Below are 10,812 nucleotides of genomic sequence, written 5' to 3'. Positions count from 1 at the left end.
GAACAAGTACATTATCACCCCCATTTTATAGTCCAACGTGAAATAAACTTCCCAACAGCACAAAATTGGCACGTGGCGATTCGAACCCGACCCCAGGCAGCCCGGCTGCGGAGCCCACGCTTCCTCGCCGGAGAAGGCCGCCTGAGCTCTTTTTGCCCACGCCAGCGGGACGTGAAGGTCCGCACTGACTTCCCCAGAATTGTTTTCTTTCCAGCTAAAATGGACTGCGGTGCCTGGTGGGTTAGGGCTGCCATGACAAAGGACCACAAACTGAGTGATTTAAACAATAGAGATTTATTGTCTTGCAGTTCTGGAAGGCCAGAAGTCCGAAATCAAGATGTTGGCAAAGTTGGTTCTTCCAGAGCTCTTGAGGGGGGACCCGTTCCGTGCCTACCAGCTAGCATCTGGTGGTTTCCTGGCAGTTTGGAGTCCCGTGGCTTGTAGAAGGGTCACCCCAATCTCTGCCTTTGTCTTCTCATGGTGGTCTCTCTGCGCGCGTCTATGTCCAAATTCCCTTTTTGTAAGAATACCAGCCTATTGGATTAGGATTCACCCTAATGACCTCATTTTAACTAATCCCATCTGCCATGACCCTACTTGCAAATAGGGTCACATTCTGAGGTACTCTGTTGGGACTTCAACACAGAAATTGTGTGTGCATGGGGGGGGGGGGCGGTGCGTGACATTATTTAATCCATAACCCCGGGCACAAACAATCCTAAGGAGGTTTGAAGAAATGTGACTGATCTCAGAGGACATGGTCACACTTATTGGTGCCAATGAACCAAATTAGGTAAACGTTGTCTTAACACACGCTACATCACGTTTTGTAGAAGGATGTAATTATACAATAATGAGACTGCCGGCCTCACCAGGCAGAGTGAATCTCCCAGAAGCCACCAGCATGAGCCTAGACTTAGGACCTCATCTATGCTATCCTGCCATTGTGTGGAGAATGGGGATGGGGATATCTAGGGGAAAGAGCACAGGAGAGCAGGGACCCGAACCTCCAAACCCTCCACTGGGTCACCAGGTGTCAGAGTGGTGGCTTAGCTGTTGGAAAAGCTCACTTAAACCGCCCTTTCACATGCTACTAAATATCAGGGAGAGATATCCAAGTTAATTTGCTGGTTTAGCATTTGGTGATTTCTAACTGTGCTTATTTTTTTTTTTCAATTTAGTTCCAAAACATTTAGAAAATGTGTTCCCTGGGGCGCCTGGGTGGCACAGCGGTTAAGCGTCTGCCTTCGGCTCAGGGCGTGATCCCGGCGTTATGGGATCGAGCCCCCCATCAGGCTCCTCTGCTATGAGCCTGCTTCTTCCTTTCCCACTCCCCCTGCTTGTGTTCCCTCTCTCGCTGGCTGTCTCTATCTCTGTCGAATAAATAAATAAAATCTTAAAAAAAAAAAAAAAAGAAAAGAAAATGTGTTCCCCAAGGTACCCTGGGAGGTGGCAGTATGCAAAGAGCTCACCATCCTGTGAAAGACTCAGCGGGTGCCCAGCTATCTGTAGCCCAAGGTCACCTGAAGGAGAACCCCTGAAAGCAGCCTGCAGGGCACAAGGACAAGAGACCCTCTGAAAGGAAGAAAGGAAAGGCTTCCCAGAGGCTGTGATATTTAAATGGGGCTAAAAGGATTCTGGTACCAATTTCCAGTGTAGGGGCAAGAGGTTTCCCCACATCACCGAGCAATTCTGACACCAGCTGGGTGTCCTGCAATTCAACTCTGCTCTGACGCTATCTACCTGGAGAGAGCATCAGATGTCAGAGGTTGAGGGCTCAGTCCCACAACATGCCCTCCCTGTCCCCCTTCAGATGCCAATCCCAAGCCCAGGTTGTGCTTCTAACCCAACTGATGATGAAGCAAATGATCCCATGCCCCCTCCTTGGGTTTAAGTTGGTAGAGTGGCTCAGAGAACGCAGAGAACATTTTACTTACTAGTAGAATGATCACCGATTTATTGTAAAAGGACACAGGAACAGCCGATGGAAGAGGGGCAAAGGACAGGGTTCAGGGAAAGGGGGACGAGCTTCTGTGACCTCTGTATGAGTACCATTCTCCCACACCTCCACATGCGTTCACCGGCCCAGAAGCTCTGCAAACCCATCTTTTGGGGGTCTTTATGGAGGTTTCAGTAAATAGCCAGGATTGATTAAATCATCGATCTTTAGCGATTGACTCCACCCTCAGCCCCTCTCTCCTCCTGGGAGGTCAGCGGGGTGGAATTGGGGTAATCCTGTGGTAGGCTCTCCCAGCAAGCAGCCCACATCCTAAAGTGCGGTTCGAATTACATCATTAACATACCAAAACACATCTTTTTCATGCTGTTCAAGAAGGAAATTCCAGAGTTTTAGGAGCTGTGTGCCACAAATGTGAAGACCGCATATATATTAATTATAAATCACAGTATCACAGGAGCCAACCCATCACAGGTTCCCCTGCCCCAAACACTTGCCAATGGACCCTGAATGGCACACAACCCTCTTCTATTAAAGACCATCAAAACACAAAATTTCCTAAAAAGTGCTAAGTGAGGGATTCACAAAATGTAGAAGCTTTTTCCTTTGACACAATCATCAGGATTAAAAGAGCATGGGAAGGAGGAAAGTAAGGAATTTTTACTTTTTATAATATACATACACTTTGAAATCAAAATTTTTTTGAAAGAGCATTCATTATTCATTCCACAAATATTGATTATTCTGGGCCAGGCACTGTTATAGGTGCATGGGGTTCAGTATATACTATTCTTTTAATAAAAACTAAAATAAAATATAAACATCGAGGATAACAGAGGAGTAGGCTTTGAAGGATTGTTCGTGTGTTAATTTCACTTCTTTTCCTTCAATGTGTTTAAAGTCTATTTTCAAAGTCAACAATAAAAAAGTCACCATAAAGAAAATCTAGGGTGGCTTTTCCTGGAAGTGGCCTGAGGTGTTCTCTGAAAATGGTTTGCTATTCACTTGACCCAGAAACCCTACGAAATCACGCAAATCAAGAGGTTCCAATCTTCGTGGTCACTTGAAGAACACACGTGAAACTGCTCAGGCCATCAAGGGTATGCAGATCCGAAAAGCCACCAAGCATCTGAAAGATGGCACTTTGCAGCAGTAATGTGTACCATTCCGTTGCTCCAGTGGGGAAGTCGGCAGGTGTGCCCAGGACAAACAGTGGGGCTGGACGCAGGGTCGGTGACACAAAGAGAATGCTGAAATTGCACATGCTTAAAAATGCAGAGAATAGTGATGAACTTAAGGGTTTAGATGGAGACTCTCTGGTCATTGAGCACATCCAGGAGAACAACGTCCCTAAGGGGAGGTGCAGAACGTACAGAGCTCATGGTCAGATTAAGCCATACGTGAGCTCTCTCTGGATGTTGGGATGATCCTTCCTGCAAAAAAGACCAGATTGTTCCTAAGCCAGAAGAGGAGGTTGCACAGAAGAAAAAGAGATCCCAGAAGAAACTGAAGAAACAAAAATTGATGGCCAGGAAGTAAATTCTGCATAAAATAAATGCAAATAAAAGTTTTAAAAAAATCTAAGATGAGGGTGGTGAGGAGGGATTTTTATACTATCTGCCTTAAAACACTTTTTTATGTTAAAGATTATATCAATGTATTATTTGTAGAATAACATTACATTAAAATTTAGGAAAGACGCATTAGGAAGTGAAAAGTTTTGGAGAGCTGACCCATGCTGCTGCTGTCTCTTTTTTAAATTGTGAAACCTATCATACATGAAAAGAAACATATAAGTGACACAGTTTAAAACTAAGAATAATGTGAAACCCACAACCCACCTAAGAAACAGAATAGGAACAATATCCCAGGAGTCCGCTCTGTACTTCTTGATCGCGTGTCTCCCCAGAAAGGGAACCACCATCTTAACTTCTCTGATAATTCTCTAGACTTTCAGAATAGTTTTACCACCTTTGCATCCCTTAGTTTTGCCTGTTTTTGAACTATATAAAAGCAGAATCATTCTGTAGGCGTTATTCTGTGACTTGTTTTTTTCTTCTAGAATTCTTTTTGAGATTTACCCATGTGGATGCATACATCTAAGAATTCACTATCTAAACGAATTCACTTTTTTATTAACTTGCCCAGAGTAAACTGGCAAACGTTAAGGATATATCTAAGTCTTCACCTGACATATCTGTGTAACTACCACTCACCTCAAGATATAGAACATTTCCAGGCGGCACCTGGCGGGCTCGGTCTGTAGAGCGTGCAACTCTTGATCTCAGGGTTGTAAGCTTGAGCCCCATGAGATTACTTTAAAATCTTAAAAAAAAAAAAAAAAAAAAAAAAAGCTCACTTGTTCTCCTTCCCAATTACTACCCCTCAGAAGTACCCACTATTCATACCTCGAGCAACACAGATGACTTCTGAGTTGATTCATTTCTCAGGCTGGGTAGTATTCTAGCATAGGCATACTTTGTAAGTTTGGCTATCAAATAGTTGCTGACGGGCTCTGGGCCAGGGGAACTAAGCAAGGCTGTCCCATCGTTTCATTAACCGCAAATTATATCATCCCACAGTTTACACGACGGAATTTTTTGAACCCCACTTAGAGCACTGTAACAGGGCTTATTCATACTAATTTATTAATCCTTCCTATTTTAGATCGACTTTTTGTGGGTTGTTTTGTTTTGCTTGGGCTATTACATAAGCAGTGCTTTTAAGAATATTCTTGCATGGCTACTGATACACAAGTACACACTTTTCTCCGGAATCTAGACTGTAGGAATGTAAACTCTAGGAGCGAGTGTATATGCGTGTTCAACTTTACCAGATAATGCCAGATTCTTTCCCAAAGTTGTTGTACCAATTTACACTCCCACCAGCACTTTATAGCAACCCCTTCTGTTCATCCTCCCAACGCCTGATCTTCAATTTTAAGCATTCTGGTGGTTTCTCATTGTAGTTTTAAATTTGCACTTCCCTGCCGAAATGTGTGTTTCTATATATTTATGGCCCTTCCTCTTTTTTTTTTAAAGATTTTATTTATTTATTCGACAGAGAGAGAGACAGCCAGCGAGAGAGGGAACATAAGCAGGGGGAGTGGGAGAGGAAGAAACAGGCTCATAGCCGAGGAGCCTGATGTGGGGCTCGATCCCAGAACGCCGGGATCACGCCCTGAGCCGAAGGCAGACACTTAACCGCTGTGCCACCCAGGCGCCCCTATGGCCCTTCTTCTATGAAATACACTATTTATTTAATTCCTTTCCTCTTCCCCTCCACCTGAAATTATTTCTAGCCATCCAATTTGGGGTCAGAAAAGGCTGAGTAGCTCTTTATTTTTTTTCCTTCACATTAGCCAATCGATGGCCAATTTTTTAAAAAGATTTTATTTATTTATTTGAGAGACAGTGAGAGCTAGAGAGAGAGGGGGCATACACACAGAGGGAGAGGGAGAGAGAGAAGCAGACTCCCCTCTGAGCAGGGAGACCGATTCGGGGCTCGATCCCAAGACCCTGGGATCATAACCCGAGCCAAAGACAGATGCTCAACCGACTGAGCCACCCAGGTGCCCCATGAGTAGCTCTTTAAATTTCAAGATTATAAACTCTTCAGTGATTAAAACCAGTGAAGCCTGGGTGTACTGATAGGTGCAGACCATGGCATCCAGATCCAAAACAGATTCCCAAGTCACTGAAGGACTAGAATCCTTAGTCAGGAGAGGGGACAAGTGTAAAAGGCAGACTTCTAGGGTGGTGCCCCTAGATCCCTGGCCCCTGATATACACACACTTTCTCCCAAACACCAATCAAATACTAATCTAGGCACTGATGTTGAAGGGATTTTGCAGATATAATTAAGGTCCCAAATTAGTTGACCTTAAAAGAGATCATTTAGGCAGGTCTAATTTAATCACAAGAAGATTAGAAGTCAGAGAGACCCCCTCTGGCTGCCCTGGAAGAAAGTGAACACCCATGTTGTAAGCTGTCTATGGGGGCCACATACCAAGGCCTACAAGCAGCCTCTAGGGGCTAAGAGTGGTCGCCAGCTGACCAGAAGGAAAACCAGGACCTGTCCTGCAACAGCAAGAAAGTGGATTCTGCTGACTGGGAACCCAGATGAGAATTGCTGACCTGGCCAACATCCTGTTTGTAGCCTGGAGAAACCCTGAGCAGAGAATCCAGCCATACCACATCAATTTCTGACCTACCAAAACCGCGAGGTGATGAATTTGTGCTGCTTTAAGCCACTAAATTTGTTTTGGTTTTGTTTAAAGATTTTGTTTATTTATTTGTCAGAGAGAGAGAGAGATCGCACAAGCAGGGGGAGCGGCAGGAAGAGGCAGAGGGAGAAGCAGGCTCCCCGCTGAACAAGAAGCCCGATGTGGGACTTGATCCTAGGACCCTGGGATCATGACCTGAGCCTAAGGCAGTCGCTTAACTGACTGCGCCACCCAGGCGTCCCTAAGCCACTAAATATGTGATAATTTGTTAAGCGGCAACAGAAGAGGAACACACCAAGGAAGTATGAAACTTCACCTGCTGAATTACAATTCAGGAGTAGGACCTCTGTCTATAGCTGCAGGTGTGCAATGCATAGGTCTAAGGGCATCGTTTACATTGTTGTCCATGTAAATGGTGCCCTCTGAACTTGATCAGTGCACACTCAGCACAACTGTACATAGCAATCCTACAGGAGACCCCACTCTTGCCCTGTTCCAGCATCTTGGCTACCTCCCTTAACCATAGTAGGAATGAGAGCACTGGTTTAGATCTACTCCAAAATCCCTACTGGTTCAACATTTGGAGTGTTTAGTATATTTTGTGACTACTCTACCACACAGTGACCCTTCAGTCTCCCTGCAGTTTCTTACCTTCTTAATTTTAACCTCTTGCTTCACTTAAGTTTTCCCACTGTCTTTGCTTCTTAAGAAGCTGTCACCATGTCAATGAATAAGGCTTTGAGGTTGGAAGCCAGTAGCTCCCTGGAGAGGAAACTAAGAGGAATCTTCTCCCCCTTGGATTATGAATGCACTCAGGACATTTAGCTTTAGAGAGTTCAGAAGGCTTAAGATCAGTGGTTAAAAAAGTTTTTTTGGGGGGCACCTGGGTTGCACAGTCCTTAAGCATCTGCCTTCGGCTCAGGGCATGATCCCGGCGTTCTGGGATCGAGCCCCATGTCAGGATCTTCTGCTGGAAGCCTGCTTCTTCCTCTCCCGCTCCCCCTGCTTGTGTTCCCTCTCTCGCTGGCTGTCTCTCTGTCAAATAAATAAATAAAATCTAAAAAAAAAAAAGTTTTTTTTGATCCTGTCAGTCTGTGGAAAAGACCAGCCGGCCAGTGGTAGTCACTTTGAGGAAGTGCTGACTCACCTGTGTTTCCTAGGGAGGCAGCTTAGCAATGAAGAAAATGTGACAAAAACCAAGTCTTTCAGGTGAGCCTTGAAGAATTAGCTGGGAAAATGAGCCTGTCTCACCAAGAGACCGGAAGTGCTCTTAAAATGACCTAAGGCAAAAATAAGCCACTGAAAACTAGGTCAGTCAGTCATGCCGGTGCAAGGCGAGCAAAATTGAAACTTGAAAACAGGCCCCCACACACTGCTCAGTGCGCACTCTCCTCTCCACTTCTGCTCAGTCACTCCCACCGAGGTCTTACCAGTCTCAGCAGCTGTCGTTGCTCCAGAAGGGGTCAGTATTAAAGACCTAAGAGGATAGTTTTGAAATCCTGGACTCTCCACACAACATCTTTAAACTCTGTGTTCCTATTTCTTTGTATTTCAAGGTTTTCTAAGAATCAGATGAGATCATGTGTGTGAAATACTCTTGCACAGTGCCAGGTATATGTATTTAACCGAGAGTAGCTTTTACTAGAAAGGCACCCCTGAAACATGACTGACAGATGGCAGGGCTGGTATTTTGGGACAAGAGAACCCTTGTGTGGTACAGATCAGTGGCTACCAAATCCAGTCCAAGGGCAGGTGATAAGTTTTCACCAATCAACTATAAAAAGAAGAAAAATAAAGGGGTGATTAGGTGGCTCAGTCGGTTAAGCGTCTGACTTTGGCTCAGGTTGTGATCTTGGGGTCCTGGGATCAGCCCCGTGTGGAGCCCCGCATGGGGCTTTGCACTCAGTGGGAAGTCTGCTTCTCCCTCTCCCTCTGTCCCTCCCCCCGCTTATGAGTGCTCTCTCTCAAATAAGTAAAATCTTTAAGAAAAAAAGAAAGAAAAATATGGACAAAATAGTGAATTTTCCATAAAAATTTTTCATAAATTTATTTAAATTGATGGGCTATTGTTTTCCTTTATTCTCATGTCTTTTTCATTTTTTTGGTGTCAAAATGTCTTATGAAATAAGGGTGATAATACATTATGCCTCTTATACTATTCTTAGTGGGCCAAATAAAGTTGTCAACTGTGTATCAGTCCCCCCAACCTTTTTAAAAACTTTTTTTACCAGTATGTAAAACACAAGACTGGGAACCAGTGCTTGAGTGTGAGGCTGTTAGAAGGGGCGAAGGCCTCAGAAGACCAGTCAGGAGAGGAAGTGCATCAGGAGAAAAAGGTAATTAATAACTCCAGGAAACCAATGCTCGTATGGGAAAGGAAACACAATCAGGCTACAGTAGTCCCCCCCTTATCTGTGGGGAGATATGTCCCACGACCCACAGTGGATTCCTGAAACCGTGGGTAGCACCGAACCCTAGACGTATTGTTTTTTCCTACACATACATACTTATGACAAAGTTTGATTTATAAATCAGACAGTGGGGGTGCCTGGGTGGCTCAGTCAGTTAAGCGTCTGCCTTTGGCTCAGGTCATGATTCCACGTCGGGTTCCCTGCTCAGTGGGGAGTCTGCTTCTCCCTCTCTCTCTGCCCCTCCCCCCGTCATGCTCTAATAAACAAAATTTTTAAAAATAAAAACTTAAATCACAGTAAGAGATTAACAGTAATAGAACAATTATAACCTACTGTAACAAGTTGTGAATGCGATCACTCTCAAAATATGACTGAACTGTACCTATCCTTCTTGGGATGATGTGAGGGTAACACGCCTACCTGGTGAGGTGAAATGAGGTGAGGGAGTTGGCACTGTGACCTGACCATGTTAGATCTTGGGTGACCGCAGGTAACGGAAGCTGTAGAAGCCGAAGATATGGGGAGACTGCTACAGGCCCGTACCCCACACAGTGCGGAGTTCCTGCACGCTCATTGTATTGGTCAGCGTCCCAGAAAGCAGACGGCATCCTTGAGAAAACGCAGTAACCCGGGGCCAGCAGTAACAGATGCTATCAGCCCTATCAGGCCCAAAAGAACAAGGGGAGGGAGAGGTTAGTGGAAACTGAAAGGAGTCACATGCAGTTGGCCAACTTGAGGTTGCAGGGACTTTTGGTGGAGGAACACAATTGACCTGAAGAGGACCTGAAGGGAGGCAGCCCAGGGAATAAATACCCTGACCTCCCAACCTTCCTTCCCTTCCTCCTGCCTTCCCGTCCCCCGCTACAGATCCCCACTGGCAATACCCAACAGAATCTAGAGGCCGGGGAAGTCTGTTGATGTAGTTTACAGTTTCTTGGGCAGCAAAGTAGGGCACAGGCAGCAGCTCTGGAGGGGCACACGGAAGGCAACCGGCGTGCCCATAATGATATACTAATTAATGACAACCCAATTTTACCGAAGCATATCAGGAGGAGGTGTGAGAGTAGAGGGACTTACAGTGCACGACAGCTGCATCTGAACCATGGCGGAAAGTAGGTAAGAGTTGACAACTCCAAAAATAACAGTATATATGTATGTATTATTTAGAAATATGGAGATAAAACAGAAGACACAGCAACAACTAAATGAGTAATACCTTTGGGGACTAAGGGAGTTTGGACATTATAAACCTTACAATATCATGATTTTTTAAAAATGATATATTTAATAAAAACAAATTGAGAAAGTTGCTAGAGGGGTACCTGGATGGCTCAGTCAAGCGTCTGACTCATGATTTCAGCTCAGGTCTTGATTTCAGGGTCACGAGTTCCAAGCTCCACACTGGGCACCACACCTAGCATGGAGCCAGCTTAAAAAAAAAAAAAAGTTGGTAGAAAGCTACACGGAAAACTAACAGTGGTTACATCTGTGGAGCTAGAATAAAGGTAGAGAAAGAACATTAACTGTTCATTAAACTTGCTCTTGCATTCTTTTACTGAACAATTTTTTTAAAAGAATTTAAGTAATCTCTACACCCAACATGCGGCTTGAACCTACAATCCCAAGATCAAGAATTGCATGCTCCACTGACTGAGCCAGCCAAGTGCCCCTGAGCCAGCCAAGTGCCCCAACATCTCCTATTTCTATGATATAGTTTTTATACCTTAAAAAAAAAAACCTAACCAGAGGATATTCTATGCAAAAAAACCCCACCACAACCTAATCAACTGAATATAGTTGCTAAAGGGGATTTATTTGTCTTATCCTTCGGGTGGGTTGGAGCAGAAAAACTGAAAGCTACTGATTTGTATCAAATGAAATCCAGGATGAATCAATGACTTGACCACACACACAGCTTTACAGAAACTCAGGACCGAGGACTTCAAGGGCAGGAGTCCCTTCTAACCTCTCCTTCCAATCCCATAGGGAATAAATACATACAATGGAAAGATAAGGCTCCTCATCTTCGAATATTTATACATCCCTACACTAATGTGAAGAAGGCCAGGGAGGAAAGACCACATGGAGACCCAGAGCAGCAACGAACCACCCAGTCCTGTGTTAAAAACCACTAAATTTTGGAGTGTCTTGGTATGCAACAACAATGGATACAATCTACTCTTTAAAAAAAGAAAAAGATTGTTTCACAACTATCCAGA

The 10,812-nt window shown here is 44.5% G+C and overlaps 1 pseudogene; it reads left to right on the top strand.

The window, feature by feature from the left end:
* The first annotated feature begins 1,378 nt into the window (after positions 1–1,378).
* On the top strand, positions 1,379–4,167 carry LOC103664069 (annotated as a pseudogene).
* The last annotated feature ends 6,645 nt before the right edge of the window (positions 4,168–10,812 follow it).

Source organism: Ursus maritimus, unplaced genomic scaffold, assembly GCF_017311325.1.
Source record: "Ursus maritimus isolate PB19 unplaced genomic scaffold, ASM1731132v1 scaffold_18, whole genome shotgun sequence".
Taxonomy (NCBI): domain Eukaryota; kingdom Metazoa; phylum Chordata; class Mammalia; order Carnivora; family Ursidae; genus Ursus; species Ursus maritimus.
Note: the sequence above shows the minus strand (reverse complement) of the source record. Positions and strands in the feature narration are given on the sequence as shown.